This window comes from Taudactylus pleione, unplaced genomic scaffold (genome assembly GCF_031769625.1).
Source record: "Taudactylus pleione unplaced genomic scaffold, aTauple2 ptg000117l, whole genome shotgun sequence".
In the NCBI taxonomy this organism is placed as follows: domain Eukaryota; kingdom Metazoa; phylum Chordata; class Amphibia; order Anura; family Myobatrachidae; genus Taudactylus; species Taudactylus pleione.
The window spans coordinates 12,877,915-12,896,048 of NW_028284519.1; the positions used below are offsets into that span (position 1 = coordinate 12,877,915).

The 18,134-nt window shown below is 46.0% G+C and overlaps 1 pseudogene; it reads right to left on the reverse strand.

Annotated features, from left to right (window-relative positions):
• Window positions 1–1,680: 1,680 nt before the first annotated feature.
• LOC148524523 (SPOC domain-containing protein 1-like) lies at window positions 1,681–14,465 on the reverse strand (annotated as a pseudogene).
• Window positions 14,466–18,134: the final 3,669 nt, after the last annotated feature.

Below are 18,134 nucleotides of genomic sequence, written 5' to 3' on the forward strand. Positions count from 1 at the left end.
CTAATGTGCGGCATAATGTGTAAGGGGCATTACTGTGTTGCATTATGTGTTAAAGGGCATTACTAATGTGTGGCATAATGTGTAAAGGGCATTACTGTCTGGCATTACAAGATGAGTCCTCATACACCTTTACTTTTTTGCTTCATTTGGCATGAGATGCTGTCTCGGCTAAGATGCACCACGAGGAGTAGCAATTAGATAGATCCCATTTTTTTTCCTGCAAAAGTACTCATATAAAGTATCAGATTAAAGTAGCAAATTTTAAGAAAAATCACAAGGTGTGACTAAATTCACAGATTCAAAGGCATGGCACATTTGGCCACATGGCTCAATTTTAGGAAAGGTGTATGTGGACACATCTGTATGTGTATGAGGGCATTACTAATGTGTGGCATAATGTGTAAGGGACATGAGCGGGTTCAGTTCCCTGAGAACCGAACCCACCCAAACTATGGGGATCTGAGGCAGATCCAAGTGAACTCTGGTTTTCCCGCATGACTCAGATCTGAAAATGAGGCAAAACATCATCATCCTGTAGTGGGATTCTCAATGGTTTTGGATTCTATAAATGGTCCCGCGATCACCGTCATTTTTCATTCTGGCTGTGGAGTGTGCACAGGAATGGAGCTGGGATCTGTTGCTGACGCTGACCATAGGGGCTGGCTGGCTACTGTTGCCCATATAGGGGCTGGCTCGCTACTGGCTTCCATACAGGGGCTGGATGGCTACTATTGTCCATATAGGGGCTGGCTGCCTACTGTTGTCCATATAGGGGCTAGCTGTTGTGCTGTGTTGTCTAGGAGGTGCTCTGTCCTTCAGGGGTGCTCTTCACCCACCCCCAGTGTGAAAAAAAAATTAGTGTTGGCCACACTTGTCATCAGTGCAGGGGTGCTGTGCTGCTGTCTGTTAAGGGGCTGCTGCCTCTTTTCAGGGGTTCACCCGAGTGTTAAAAAAATAAAAATAAACAATTTTTTTTGTGTGGCATGTTAGCCACACCTGTCATCGGCATAGGTGCACAGGGGTGCTGTCTGTCAAGGAGCTTCTGCCCAAAAAATAAATATTTTTTTTTTGTGGGCATGTTCGCCTCACTACTTGGCTGTCTCTGTCATCGGAGTAGCTGCACAGGGGTGCTGTGCTGCTGTCTGTCAAGGGCTGCAGGCCCATTGTGCTGCTGTCTGTCAAGGGCTGCTGCCCAAAAAACAAATAAACAATTTTTCTGTGTGCATGTCAGCCACACTTGGCCGTCACTGTCATTGGCATAGCTGCGCAGGGGTGCTGTGCTGCTGGCTGTCAAGGGCAGCTGCCCAAAAAATAAATAAACAATTTTTTTGTGTGCATGTCAGCCACACCTGGCTGTCACTGTCATTGGCGTAGCTGTGCAGGGGAGCTCTGCTGCTGGCTGTCAAGGGCTGCTGCCCAAAAATAAAATAAAAATGTTGTGTGTGCATGTTAGCCACCCCTGTCACTGTCATAGGCATAGGTGTGCAGGGGTGCTGTCCTGGGGGGGCTGTTGCCCCCCCAAAAATAATGTTATCCTAACAGCTTATAAAGTTATATGCTCTAAAAAAACTAAAGCCTATATTTACAAGCCTATATAGAGTGGACATCCTAAATTCTAAAACTGTTCTACTCAAAAACATAAACAAAAGCAAAGATTATGTCTAGTGTGTTATTATGATGTTAGAATGTAGAAGGCCAAAAATTGGGTGGACCACACATGGCTGATTGATCAACCATGGCGATTGGATTAATGTCATAAGGAAGAGGAGGCTGCAAACTGGGTGTCATGGTATGATGAGTTGGCCATATGGGGTATGTCTTCTTTAGGGATCAGACTGGTTATCAGTAGATACATTATTTTAGTTTTTGTTATTCTGGGTTGCCATCTCCTGAAGGGTGTTTACCAACAGACAGAGACTACCTATCAGATCTGGCATAGACACTTCCTAAGGAACAGAGCTCTTCTCTCTGGAGGGAAGCCAAATAGGTGGGAGCCCCTGTTCCAACATCAGTACCCTGCTCACCCTTTTTGGACAGGAAGTCCAGGATGGATGGTTTGGAAGAAGGTCTAGCAACAGATGGGGCTGGTCATTATAAAGACCTGGTCCCCCCAGTGGGTGTAGTCTGGAAGGTATTGGTTGGCATGAAGGCAGCGGAATAACAAAGGCCTCCATGTTGTCTGTGCTCACTATTCCGTATTTCAGTGTGCGATTCAGGTAGGAACAAAGTTGTCTACAGAACACAGAATCACTGGATGTCTTAGTGCATTCAGGCCAGATATGATCCATGACTTCCCAGACAGATTCTGGACAGATGAATCCTTTGCTTGTGATAATCTTTGGTAATTACTGGCAAAGGTGCATGTTATAGCCAGACACATTGAAGGCTGTGACTTTGAACTGTTTTATAGAAAGCATGTGAATGAAACCTTTCCACACTGCAGAACATGATGGAGAAACCCCTTGAAGTTCAGCACCTAGAGCATCTCTTTTCATGTTTGAGGCCTCTCCTTACTGTGAATAAAGATTCTCCACACTGTAGTCTTCCATTGTGACTTTTAATGGTGATTTCAATGTTGTCCACTGGCTGAGATCTATCTCATCTGACGGTTGAGTTTTCCCCATGCAAATGAGACAATTCACATCCAGAAGGTGACTCTTATGTTTAGCAATGGTGTCAGTATCTCTTTTGGCAGAATTTGCACAATCTTGGGGACACCATGATGAATCAGACAGATCCTCCAGGGTAAACATCTGATCTGGTGTTGTATCTATTTCTATTAAACCTTTGTGTGTGAGTTTAGTCATCTGCCGCTTGTGGTGGAGCTCTTTTTCTGCTTTCTCAATGATCTCCAGACACAATGTAAAACTTAAACATTAAACTGAAATGTTGCATTTAATGCTCTGCTCCACTTGTTCACATATCTAAGTAATATGGTTAAGTGGATAGTGGGAACAATGGCAATTTGAAGGCCACTAACTAACTCTGTTTTTTTTAATGTCCCTGTATAGGTTGGGAAATTCCTTTACAGATCATAAGGTTTGCATAGGATTATATAAGTAAATTTTTTATTTATTTTTGGAAAGCACGCTTCCTGGTTCCCTTCTGGGATTAAAAAAATCCACTCCCATCAAGCAGACAAGGTGCTCAAGAAAGAATTCCCAAGAAAGACACAACGTAAGACTTAAACCTTAAATCTGAAATGTTGCATTTAATACTCTGTTCCGCTTGCTCACATATCTGATATGATTAAGTGGACAGTGGGAACAACATCAGTTTGAACTAAGGGCTTCATTCACACCCGCTCACGAGCGCACAGCGCTCGCAAGCGGGTCGATGGTCCCCCACTGCACATGCACATGCCGGAGCCGGCTCCAGCGTGCACATGCATGAGATTCTGCCAGAGACGGGTGCCCCATTGCTACGGGTCTCGCACCAAAAAGTCGATTGTGTCGATTGTGATTGGCTTCTTGCTCCATTTTGGAGGTGGGCAGAGGGTGGCTGGCCAAATGGAGGTGTTCCCGAAGGATGCCTGCCATTTGGGGGCAGCCTCAGAAGTGAGCTTCCGGCTCTATTAGAGCCGGAAGCTCACTGGAGCTTGCGATGGACAAGACCCTACCACAAGGGTTTCGTCACAAGCCCAATGGTCGCGACCATCGCGACCATCACCTGGCCGCTCACAAAGTGGCCACCCACAGCTTAGCGAGTGGCCAGGTGGCCGGATCTGCAAAAAAAAAATGCCACCCTGGTTCAGTGCGAGCGCTCTGAAAGAGCCTCCGGCTCTGAATCAGGCCCTAAGGCCAATAAAACTAACTCTGTTGTTTTTAATGTCCCTGTATAGGTTGGGAAATGCCTTTACTTCCGCTAAACCAAAGGATTATTTAAATCAATTGTCTTTGGAAGCACTCTTCCTGGTGCCCTTCTGAATGAAAGTTCACTCCTAGCCACAGAAGCAGGCACAGGATTCTCAAGAAAGACACAATGTAAGGCCTAAATCAGCGGTAGCGAACCTCGGTCCTCGAGAGCTACTAACAGTTTAAGTTTTCCAGACCACCTAGCCGGTGCACAGGTGTATTCATTACTCATCAATACATTTGGAAAGATCCACAGGTGGAGTTAATTATTACAGTTATTATTCTGTGAGGAGACCTGGAAAACATGCACTGTTGGTAGCTCTCCATAGATCTTAGGCTTGAGGCCACTAACTAACTCTGTTATTTTAATGTCCCTGTACAGGTTGGGAAATGCCTTTACAGAAGGTTTGCAAAGGATTATTTAAGTCAGTTGTTTATTTGTTTTTGGAAAGCACTTTTCCTGGTCCCCTTCTGGGATGAGAAAATCCACTCCCAGCAGTAGCCATGGTCAAAGATTTTTCTGTGGCAAGGACTGATGTGAATGTATAAAATATTTTTTGTAAATGCCTCCTCCCCTCCCCTCCTCCCTCATAAATTTTCTTCATAATAAAAAAAGTAATTAAATTTACTACCAATCAACCCTTCCTGTCCCTGCCCTGCCTTCAACTACATACATACTCCAACTCCCTCAGGCCTCTCTTGAATAATAAAAGTGTTTCCTGATGTGCCATGTTTGAAGTTGAACTGCCATGTGTTTGTGCAGCTCCCTGCTGCCACTTAGCTTAGTCAGCCAGGTGACTTGGTGCAAATTTTGGGCCTAAACTGGATTGAAAACAATATAGTGAGCAGTGAGGTGGCCAAAATTGACTGGAAACGAGTGGAAATAAATGTTACTGAAGTTAATAATACTGTAGGAACAAAAAAAATGCACATTTTATGTGATTGTAGCTGTTTTTATTATATATATTTTTAATTGCTGTCGACTACACACACTCTCTATCATAGATTAAATCAATATTGTGAGCTGTGAGGTGATCAAAATATCGAAAGTGACTGGAAATATATGATATTGAGGTTAATATTACTGTAGGAACAAAAAAAGACACAAATTATGTGATTTTAGCTGTTTTTATGATTTTATAGAAAAAAATCCAGATCCAAAACCAAAACTAAAACAGGCAAGGGTGGTTTTGCCAAAACCAAATCCAGATCCAAAACACGAGGTAGATACAGATCCAAAACCAAAACACGGGGGTCGGCGCACATCTTTAATCGTATGCAATATGCGATGCATGATACATCCTGTCCATTATGTGAAAGATATAAAAGTATATGAACCACACATAAAAAAAAACAAATAGAAAGTATATATTCTACTACCCAAAGTTAAAATTTAGATAAAGTAAGTTATAAAAATGTGGTAGTTAGAGTCCTTGTGGATGTCATTCTCTAGAACACAGTCCTCCTTTATCCTCCCTCCTGTTTGGATAGGTTTGCGTAGCACACCAGGGTCAGCCAGGATGTAGTCAGCATCTCGACAGTTGGGAAAGCTCTCCCACTGACATCACTTGCGATGTCAGTGGGGCTGCCCCCAGACGGTAGGCATTCTCATGGGAACGCCTCCATCTGGGCAGCCACCCCCCGGTCCGCCCACCAAAGGGGGGTGTGCTGTCACTCAACATCGACGGCACGCCCCCTATGGTGCGAGAACCAGAGTCTCATGCATGCGCACGACGGAGCCGGCTCCGTCGTGTGCATGTGCTCTGGGCCACCATTGACCCAGTTGCGAGCGCTCAGCGCTTGAGACCGGGTCTGAATCAGGCCCAGGGTTCCAATCTGGATCAGACACGGAACTTCCCTGGCACCAACCCATGATATTCCCGAGTCGGCGCCATTCACACCAGAGCCAGGTCTGCAGTAATCCAGCTCTTCTAGCATTAAACTGGACGTTTTATCTCCAAGCACCACTGAAGCAGGCCAATCGGCAGGCATGCGCCGCTTACACTGCAGGGTTTCATGGGTCATTCCCGTGTTAAACCCTGCAAGTTACCTGGGTTGGATTACCAGGTCACATTTCTTTGTGTCCAGGTTCTCCTCTATCAAAGTCCCAAATCTGGTATTGGATCTCTACTCCAGCACTCTCTACTTAGTGGTGGTCACAGTAGTAATTGCCCATGCATGATCTCCATTAACAATATTTTCTCCTGCAGTAGTTGGTGCGGTAACCAGAGGTAAAAAGTATGGCAGGTGGTACTCATGGTCATCAGCTTTATATTTACCTTTAATAATATGCACTGGGCAGACCAATAAGGCACACTGGTTCAAAATCAAGGTGATGCAGTATGTAGTGAGTATCTAAGGCAAAATGCAATAGGCCATAATTTGTCAATAAAGTACATTTTTCAGCAATGTTGATATGTAATTTAAAACTGCAACTTTTTATAGGTATAACCAACCTTGGTTTGCATCTAACAGAAAATTGCCACTTTAAATCTCACTACATAATCACAAGATAATCAGCACTTTTATCAAAATTGGGGGCCTATTCATCATACCTAAACTTTCTCTGGAGGTAATTAAGTTTAGAAATCGCATGGAGTTCTACCTAATTACCAATTCATCATTCCTCCTCTCCATAACTATCTATTCCGAAAAGCTGTCATTTTTGCGATGACAGCTTTTCGGGAAATTTATAGTTTTCCCTCTCTACACTAACTTACCGCAGCTGGAATCTGTGTTCTTTATTGTGTTCTGCTGGGAGAACACTTGTCAGATCAGCCACCGGAGCCAGCGGATGGACCAGAGCACCGGAGGGAGATGCTGGGGGACCTGTCCACGCAGACTCAGATAAGTGTTACCTGCCATTCACCATCTCACAGTGATGAATACCCTAATTTCCATATCCCCATACTACTGTATGGGGAGTGTGGAAATTAACGCAGGGGGACTTAACCAGGAGATATCAGTGATATCTCCTGTGTTAAGTCTCTTCATGAATACCAAAATAACATTAATTAAGGAAAATGTCCTTAAAAATGTTATTTTAGTGTTGATGAATAGGCCCCTTTGACTCAGTATTTGATTACTATAACTTTGATCCAGCGCTGTTGAATTCCCCTTGAAAAAGCTGATCTTGTAACTATCAGATGGCCAGATTCATAACCGCTCACTAGATGCGATTGCTCGCACGATGTGTATGCAAATTGCATAGGCAGTGCTAAGGCACAGCAATGCATTAGCACACCCATTATTTCTTAGAGAGTGATCACATAGTGTATGCAGACACCCACCAGCCTGTTTTAAGGCACCCACTTGTGCTCGTCATGTCCAGGAAGTGTATGCAACCATCGGTACATTGGATGCTATCGCAGCGATTGAGGTGGACCATACCCTGTCGCAAGAACTGCGAGCACTTTAGTGTAAAAACAAGCCAGGTGACGTGTACTATGATGCTGTCTTATAATTATGCACACCTCTAAAATGCAGTTGAGATGCTCAGGCACGCCTGCATTTGTACCTCCACTCCCCCGTTTTTAATAGCCAGCCCTTGTTACCACCTACAAACGGCTTCCCCTGTCACTCACTCTGCTGGGCTGTCTATGCGCAGCGAGCAAATGCATTGTGAACTTTCGCTAAGGTATGCACATGCACACTGCGATGAATACGCAATGCAATCTGTGCATTTACTCGTATTTTTGTGTTTCCATGGCAAGATTTATTCCTAAAATGATTCCGTTTCCATCAACTGGGTCATTACAAAATTTAAATAAATGTGTTATACTGGCATGTGTTACTACTGCTTAGGGGGGTATGCGGCAGTGGCGTAACTAGGGCAGGGCGAGCGGTGTGCGTGCCCTGGGCGCCGTGGGGGGGTGCCACCGGCCACGGTACTGGCCTGCCCACCCTAGTTAGCCAGTGTAGCGCTGACCGCAATGAGTGTGGTCAGCGCTACACATTTACACAGGACCAGCGCTAGGCTTCCAGCGCCAGTCCTGTGCTGCACAGCTGAGCCCGTTCACTCCCCCTGAGCGCTTGCCCAATAGTACTGGCGGCGATGTGTGTGTTAAACAGCAGCCAATGAGAGTCAGATAGACTCTCATCATGATGTCTGTCCCATAATGCTGAGTGCTCCAGCCCGGGAGGACTGGTGGGCGGCGGCGGTGGGAGCGGAGTCGCGGATCGGAGCAGCAGCAGCGTGGATTCAGGTAAGTATATTTTTATATATATTTTTTAAACCTATCTGCACTACTGGGGGCACATCGGGGGAGGGGGGTGGCTGCTACTGGGGGGACCTCTACTGGGGGGGGGCACAACGGGGGAGGGGTGGCTACTACTGGTGGCACCATTATTGGGAGGACCTCTACTGGGGGTGCTACTACTGGGGGCACTTAATCGGGAGGGGGAACCTCTACTGGGGACTATTACTTGGGGGGAACTACCACTGGGGGCATTATAAATGGGGCCTACTACTAGAGGCACTGCACTGGGGGGACCACTACTGGGGGCAATAATAGGAAGGGCCACTACAGGGGGCACTGGATAGGGGGGATCTCTACTGGGTGCCTGCATAAGGGGACCACTACTGGGAAAACTGCATGGGGGGGACTACTGCTGGGGGCACTATATAAAGGGCACTGCATAAGGGGATACCGCTACTGGGCGCACTGCATTGTGGGGACTGCTACTGGAGGCACTGCATAAGGGGGAACACTACATGGGGCACTGCATTTGCGGGGCCACTACTGGGGGTACTGAGCAAGGGGAACTAATTGGGGGCTGTATAAGGGGGACCACTACTGGAAATACTGTATAAGGGGCACTACTATGGGCCTGCATAAGAGGGACCACAACTGCATACTGGGGGTACTGTATAAGGGGTACTACTGGGGTTAAGGTGCATATGGATAGGAATGTTCAGTGTGAAAATAAAGGGGTGTGTCATGTTGACACTCCCCATTTTTAAGTGACCACGCCCATTTGTTGCCGCGCGCGCACATCGGGGGGGGGGCTCCCTTTTCAAATTTGCCCTGGGCTCCAAATACCCTAGTTACGCCACTGGTATGCGGTCTGGATGCCGACGATTACATTAACCGGCACCGACCTCCGGGATTCTGAAGGTAAGTAGCAGGTTGGGGGTGAGGGTTAGGTTAAGGGTTAGGCACTAGGGGAAGGGTTTGGGTTAGGCACTAAGGGGGGAGGGTTAGGTTTAGGGTGCGGGGAGTTGTAGGTTAGGCTTAGGCACTCGTGGGGGGGGGGGGAAGGTTAGGTTCAGGCACCAAGGATGGAAGGTTAGGGTAGGGAGAGAGGGAGGGTTAGCATACCGACTACCAAGTGTCGGTATGTTAACCCTGTCGAGATCCAGGCATCAGGATTCTGACCGCCTGGATTCCGTCTGTCGGTATTACATACCGATTCCCTTAGGAGTATTTTTTTTTTGCAGATTTTACCTGACAGACTTGAAATATGTAATGCAAAGCAAGCCTGATTTTTTTATTGCCCTTTTTAAATATAGCAGTTAAAATTGGCAAAAATCGCGGGTTCTGAAAATCCAATGCTTAGTGATTTAACAAGCTAGATAGTAACATAAGAGGTTAATTCTGCCAATTCGACATGATCACAGTCATGCAACAGACTATTCTGTGCTTTCTCAGCTAAAGGATTTATGCACACAGATACAATTTTCTTGTTAGTTCTCTTTATAAACCTGCAGTCAGTCAGATGCCTGCTGTGGCTACACAATCAAAGTCAAAATAAATATATAGGTCGTACATTCCCCTTCCCATATTCATCTATCTAGCTTATAGTCACATATGTGTGTTATATATATATATATATATATATATATATAAAATGTTGTATGCATTTTTCTACATTTTTCTATTATGTTCCGTTTCTCCTGGACCTGGTCTGAGTTTCAGTTTGAGGTGTGGAAACGTGTCCTCCAGCTGAGATTTCTCTTTTAGATATGCAAACTTCCATGTAGGACATTCGTTATCAAGGTTCCTGTTTGCCTTTAATGTAGCAACTCCGCGTTAGTGTTCAGCATAAACTACACGGACGCCCGCTAGATTGACATTTCTTCATTCATACTCTACCTTAAACAGCATGCGATGACTTCAAAGCAGAGCAGATGGCTTTGATGTAACAAAATGAAAAACGCCTTATGATTTGTAGAGACTGAGAGAACTTTGAATCTTCCTAGTTTTCCGCTCTTAAAGGGACACTGTCACCTTCCCAGCAGACAATAGGGAAAAGAGAAAGAGAAAAAGAATTTCATGCCCAGCTTTTATCCAGCGTAATGTTTTATAAACCCTTTATACATATAAAGGACGAACCTGATTGTAGAGCTGAAACGTTGACCCTGCAATAAGTCTATTCATCTCCTAAATAGATCTGCGTTATATGGTAGATGCTAGATCCAAGTGGGCTAAAGGAAATCTGATATTACAACCATGTGACCCGTGATGGCAGGGGAAGGGCAAGGTCGGTGGGCTAGCAGTTTTACTATCCACATGGACATCTGTTTTATGGTGGCAGAAAAGCAGGAGGAGAAGGAGATATGCAGGAGAGTGGCAGAGAGTAAGATAGGTGCAGCCATAGGGCTCAATTTACATGCCCGTGAGGTGGCTTGTGGTAGCCCTGGATTAACAGATCTTTGTAAGCAGCCCCATAGGGTTTGTCCTGCCTTCAGCATAGGGTTTGTTAAGTTGCACTAATTCACATTATTATTATTATTATTATTATTATTATTATTATTATCACCAGTTATTTATATAGCGCACACATATTCTGCAGCGCTTTACAGACAATATCTTACCATTCACATCTGTCCCTGCCCTACTGGAGCTTACAATCTATATTCCCTATCACATGCTCACACACATTCGGTCAATTTTGTGGGGAGCCAATTAACCTACCAGTATATTTTTGGAGTGTGGGAGGAAACCAGAGTACCCAGAGGAAACCCATGCAAGCACAGGGAGAATATACAAACTCCACACAGTTAAGGCCGAGTATTGAACCCATGACCTCGGTGCTGTGAGGCAGTAATGCGACACATTACACTGTCTGTGCTGCCCCATTAGCAGCCCCACCTAGTGGTCAGGACAGCAACAGTTTAAATCTGATCCATTTTGACCTTCTTAGCATTCCATAGCAGTCTAGCAATGCATTCTGGGCTAAAGGAGCTGTAAGCATCCATTTTCCTTTTCACATGGTCCCAGACAGTCATCATTACATATGCTCAACCTGGTACAGCATCCGATGGTGAGTTCTAAGCTTCAACTGTGCCATAGATCTGCTTAGCCAGTTATGTTATGCAAGTTAACTGTACTATGTGACATTGCAGCCTGTACATTGCATACTGTATGTTTCATGTTGTTTGCATATCTCATGTTATGTATATGTTTGTCTTGCATTCCGATATACATATAGTAACTGCCAGAGCCGGCCCTAGGCATAGGCATATTAAGCTAATGCCTAGGGGTGACTTGAAAGCTTAGGGGCATTCAAGGCTCTGCCGCTGCCTCCCACACGCCGCTGCCACGATCAGAGCTCCGCTCCGACCTGGCAGCGCACCTGGCAGCCGGTCACGTGACTTTGACTGGTCAAAATGAGCTCCTGCACAGAAGGAGCCACGGAGAAGAAGCAGCCAAGGTAAGTGGTGCCTCTGGGGCAGGGAGGCTGAAACACGCACTGGGGCTGGGGAGGGGAGGGCTGAGACATGCACTAGGGTTGGGGGGGAAGGCTGAGACATGCACTGGGGCTGGGGGGGAGGCTGAGACACACACTGGGGCTGGGACACGCATTGGGGCTTGGGGGGGAATGCCGAGACATGCACTGGGGCTGGGGGGGGAAGGCTGAGACATGCACTGGGGCTGGGGGGGAGGCTGAGACACACACTGGGGCTGGGGAGGAAGGCTGAGACATGCACTGGGGCTGAGGGGAGAAGGCTGACACACACTGGGGCTGGAGGGGGAAGGCAAGGCTGAGACACACTGGGGCTGGAGACACACTGGGGCTGGACACAATGAGGCTGACACAGCGGGGGAATGGTGCCGAGAGACACACTGGGTCTAAGGGAACGGGGCTGAGACACACACTAGGTCTGGGGGAATGGGGCTGAGATACTCACTAGGTCTGGGGGAATGTGGCTGGTGGAACTGCAAGGTGGGGTGCCGGCCTTTTATTATATATATATATATTAATACATGATAGGGGGCATCAGCCAAAATTTTGCCTAGGGCACCGAATAGGCTAGGGCCGGCTCTTGTAACTGCTTTTCATTGTTTGTTTACAGTTTTACCACTTCACTTGTCATCACTTGTCATATCATCACTTATCACATCACTTGTCATCACTTATCACATTATTTATCATTTCTACGCAAGTTCCTCTATCGAATAATAAACTCAGTTCTTCAAATCACATCTGACCGGATTATTGGAAGATAGAGTATTGGTTATGCTGGCTGCTCCAAATTTGTCAGACACTTAGTGTGGGGCAGTACAGTAAAACATCGGGCTCCCAGCGTGTGATGCATATATCTGACTTCATCAGCAACATTTTCTGTCAGCACGTGGGACACATACAGATTCACAGATTTGTTACACTGCCAGCCAGAGCTATCTGCATATGACAGCACAAGAGTTTCTATACAGTCTAACCGTGGCAGCTCAGCAATAGAAGTACCCCTATTGACTACACAGGAATTTCACACTGTCAGTACAGCCACCTGCATATGACAAGACAACAGTCCCTGCACAGTCAAACAGCCTAACAACAGTCCCAAGACCCTGACTACTCAGAGACCTGCCACAGTGTCAGCTCAGTTATCTGCACATTACAATACAGCAGCCTCTACACAGTCAAGCATTTCCATTCCACCATCATGTCACAGAAAACGGCATCATCATACAAAACAAGGTCCCCAAGTCTCTAGTTCCTCCAAATCTTTATCCATCAGCAATGCTGCCATAATGGCATGCGCAAAATCGGAAGCTGCAAAAGTGCGGGCCACCTTTGCTGAACAAGAGATGCAATTGAAAATAGAAAAATCCCGTTTAGAAGCAGAGAAAGGAATAGAGAGGTCATGTCTGGAAGCGGAAAGAGATATGGAGAGGTCACGTCTGGAAGCGGAAAGAGATATGGAGAGGTCACGTCTGGAAGCAGATAGAGATATGGAGAGGTCACGTCTGGATGCAGAAAGAGATATGGAGAAACAACGCCTAGGAGCAATTAGTGAGAAGCTCACTGCAGAGAAGGAAGCGGCAGCCGCCATGGCTGAAGCAGATTTCTTAGAGTCTGTAGAACTTATTAATATAGGGAGGATCAATTTGCTTGACGAAGAGCTTGAATCGCAGAATTCATTGCAACGCACATCAGAATATGTAAATCAAGCATCCAAAATGGACAGCAAACCTCAATCAGTACAAAGCATGCATTCAGATTTCATCAGTGAAACAAGCCAAACACACTATGCAGTGCCCCCACTAGCCAACAGTGAACTGCAAACTTGCAAACAAGAGAATTCTAGACACAGGGAACCCATGAGGGACAACTCTCCCCCACACCAGGTGTCTGAATCTGCAAACTACAACAAAGGCACAACTACCCACACACAAAAGTGATATGATACAAGCCAACAGGAAACATACAATCCTAACAGGTTGGACCACGCACCATTTACTCACCATGTTAATGCACAGACAACATCTCCTAGAGCCAATCAAGACACATTAGACTTTGCCAAGTTTCTTGCTTGCTGTGAGCTGATCACAAACGGACTCTCAAAGTTCAATGATCGCCCTGAGAGCTTCAGAGCCTGGCAATCCTCTTTCCAAAATGTAATCAGAGGCTTAAACCTTTCACATAGTGAAGAGAGACCTTTTAATTAAATGGCTTGGGAATGAGGGCCTGATTCAGAGCCGGACGCTCTGACCAGAGCGCTCGCTCTGAATCAGGGCCCTCCAACCTAAAATTGGAGCGGCCTCTTGGCTGCTCGCATACCTGTTGGGGAACAAAAGCAGAGCCAAAAGCACTCCCACTGACATCAATCGTGATGTCAGTGGGGCAGGCTCCAGACGGAAGGCGTTCCCATGGGAACGCCTCTGTCTGGGCAGCAATGCCCCCAGCACGCCCACCAAAGGGGATGTGCTGTCACTCACCATCGACAACACGCCCCCTTTGGTGTGAGACCCATAGCAACGGCTGGCCATCGCTATGCGGGTCTCGCGCATGCACACGACGGAGCTCCCTCTGTCGTGCGCATGCGCACTAGGGCACCATCAACCCGCTTGCAAGCGCTCAGCGCTCACAAATGGGTCTGAATCAGGCCCTGAATCTGCTGAACATGCTAGAAGTTTAAGAGTGATCAATATCAATCACCCTGAGAATGGCCTTAAAATGATCTGGGATAGATTAAATGAGTGCTACGGCTTACCTAACAAAAGCTATCAGAGACTGAGTGAATTAAGTGACTTACAAATGGAGCTTCAAGTAGCCAAGTGTGAGGGAGACTTACCAGGACTTGCCTTCCTCGACACAGCCAGAGGCATTAACCCTATAGTGCAAAAGCTATCTTACAATCTGCAGGACCAATGGCTCATCCATGATTCCAAATATAAGCAGCGGCACAACGTGCCATTTCCACCATTCTCTGTTTTTGTGGACTTCATGCACCAACAAGCTAAGACCAGGAACGATCCTAGTTTTGTCTTTACACTGACCAGCTCAACCCGTATTCTACCTGACCCCCGCAAAATGTCAGTCGCAGTTCACAATACTAATGTGCATTATACAGATTCTTCCCACAGGTCTTCCTATTCTACTCATCAAGAGAACAAAGATAAAGATTGTGCCAAGCAGTGTCCCCTGCATAACAAACCACATCTTCTCCTGAAATGCAGAGCCTTCAGAGACAAGTCCCTGGAGAACCGCAAAGCATTCCTTAGAGAAAACGGCATCTGCTACAAGTGCTGCTCTTCTACAACCCACCTTGCCAAGGATTGTAAGGTTAGTGTTAACTGCATAGAATGTCACAGCACAGAACACAACACAGCTCTACACCCTGGACCTTCCCCATTGACTTTACAACACAGTTATGGTGACACAGAGCATGGCAGGGAGCTCAGGGCCTGATTCAGACCCACTCGCGAGAGCTCGCAAGCGGGTCGATGGTGCCCTAATGCGCATGCTGTCGCTATGGGTCTCGCACCAAAGGGGGCGTGCTGTCGATTGTGAGTGACAGCATGCCCCTTTGTTGGGCGTGCCGGGGGCATTGCTGCTCATACAGAGGCGTTCCCATGGGAACGCCTTCCATCTGGAGCCGGCCCCACTGACATCACTAGTGATGTCAGTGGGATAGCTTTTGGCTCTTATAGAGCCAAAAGCACTCCTGGGCTTGCGGCAGTGAGACCCTACCACAGGTCTCATCGCAAGCCCGATGGTCGCGATGGTATTGACCATCGCGACCAACTTTTTGGCCGCTCGCATAAGCTGTGGGTGGTCACCAACAGCTATGCAAGTGGCTAGGAGGCCGCTCCATTTTTAGATAGGAGGGCCCTGATTCAGAGCGAGCGCTCTGGTCAGAGTGTCCGGCTCTGAATCAGGCCCTCAGTGTGGAGCAAAGAGACACTACTGCAGTCATACCAGAGATAACTTCACAATGTACTGAAGTCTGCAAAGACACTATTATTGGCAAATCTTGCTCCAAAATCTGTTTAGTCAGAGTCTACCCTAACGGCCAACCAGAGAAAGCCGTCAAACTTTATGCAATCCTAGATGATCAAAGTAATAAGTCTCTAGCCAGATCAACCTTCTTTGAGACCTCTAACATCAAAGAACCCAGCACTCCATACTCCTTAAGGACTTGTGCAGGGAGTTTTGAGACAATAGGGAGAAGAGCAATCGACTATCAAGTCGAGTCCATAGACGGAAAGACATGCCTTCCCTTACCCACTATCACTGAATGCAAGGAGATCCCTGATAAAAGGTCTGAAATCCCTACACCAGACGCAGCTATCCATCATGCACATTTGAAATGCATAGCACATCTGATACCAGAACTGGACCCACTAGCCCAGATAATTCTACTCATTGGGAGAGATATCTTACGAGTCCACAAAGCCAGAAGTCAGATTAACGGTCCACACAATGCTCCTTATGCTCAAAGATTAGACCTAGGATGAGTCATAATAGGAGAAGTATGTCTTGGAAAAGTGCATAAACCAGTTACTGTCAACAGCATGCTTACCTGTACTTTAGAAAACGGACGCCCTTCTCTATTTCAACCATGTCACAATCACTTCCTCATAAAGGAACTACCACACTGCACTATTATAGACACTCCTAATGACAACCACATCTGTGACAGCTACCAAGAACATTTGGGGTGCACAGTCTTCCAAAGAACAAAAAGGGGTGATTAAGTTGCAATGTCCAGAGAGGACGATCTATTTCTGGAAATAATTAAAAAGGGACTAGTCAAAGATGATGCCAACAGTTGGGTTGCACCGCTACCCTTTAAAACACACAGCCGGTGCCTACCTAACAACAGAGAACAAGTATTTAAATGCTTCTCTTCACTAAAACGTAACTTCCACAGGAAGTCAGAAATGAAAGATCACTTCTTCTCTTTTATGGACAAAATATTTGAGAAGGGTCATGCTGAGATAGCGCCCATTCTTAAAGATACAGATGAATGCTGGTACTTACCAATGTTTGGAGTATACCACCCAAAGAAACCAGGTCAGATCAGAGTCATGTTTGATTCCAGTGCCAAGTTTGAAGGCATCTCCTTAAATGATGTTCTTCTGACAGGACCAGACCTTAACAACAAACTCCTTGGAGTTCTCATACGTTTCCATAAGGACTCTCTTGCCTTCACAGCTGACATTCAACAAATGTTTCATTGCTTCCTCGTGAGGGAAAGTGACAGGAATTTCCTAAGATTCCTTTGGTTCAGAGACAATGAAACCTCTATAGATATTGCAGAGTGCCGCATGAAGGTACACATCTTTGGTAACAGCCCTTCCCCTGCAGTTGCCATCTACGGACTCAGACGTTCAGCGCAAGAGGGCGAGCTAGAGTATGGTTCTGATGTTAGACAACTTGTGGAAAAGGATTTCTATGTAGATGACTGTTTAAAATCTATGCCAACGGATGAGACAGCAATCAGCCTACTCAAGAGAGCTCAGGAAATGCTTGCCTGCTCTAATCTCAGGCTTCACAAAATAGCATCCAACAGCAAAAGAGTGATGGAAGCCTTCCCTTTTCAAGATCATACCAGTGACTTAAGGGATTTAGATTTAGGAACTGATTTTCCACCAGCTCAATGTAGCCTTGGACTCTTATGGGACTTAATATCCGATTCCTTTACCTTCCAAGTGAACAGTGAGGAAAGACCCTACACCCGCAGAAGTGTCTTGTCTGTTATAAACAGCTTGTACAACCCCTTAGGATTTGCTGCTCCTGTCTCTATCCAAGGTAAAGCCTTGCTCAGAGACCTAACCTGTGAGTCATCTGACTGGGATGCTCCACTGTCTCCTCAGAAAAGAGATTTGTGGGAGGAGTGGAAAAGTTCTCTGTCCACCTTAACCAACCTTTATATTACACGTTCATATGCTCCTGTACCTTCTACCGAAGAACAAAACCAGAGACTATGTGTATTTTCTGATACTTCAATCCAAGCAATTGCCGCTGTGTTATATCTTAAACTGTGGATATTAGAGGCCAGTGTCATATTGGGTTTGTCATGGGCAAAGCGAAGTTAGCAACACATCCAGAGCATACCATACCCAGGCTAGAACTTTGGGCTGCAGTGCTAGCTGTAACAACAATCCATACCATGATCTCATATTGTCAACTTGAGCCACACAGATTCCAAAGATTCTCAACATGGAAATCACTTCTTAGAGCAATTACCTGCCTAACTCACATAGTCCGTTCATTTAAACGTGCCACATTTCTAAGAGTGACTGAATGTATAGGTTGGCATCACTGTCAAAATATTTACGCAACCAAAGAGCTACAAATTCACTCAAACATCAACACTAAAGGTGTAGAGAGATACCTCAGTGAGCAAAGTTTGACATGGACTTTCAACCCTCCTCATTCTTCTCATATGGGAGGTACCTGGGAAAGGATGATTGGCATAATACGCAGAATCCTTGATTCCATATTCCTACAAGTAGGTACTGCAAGACTTACTCACGAGAGTTTAACAACTTTCATGGCTGAAGTCTCAGCTATCATCAATGCCAGACCTTTGACTTCAGTTTC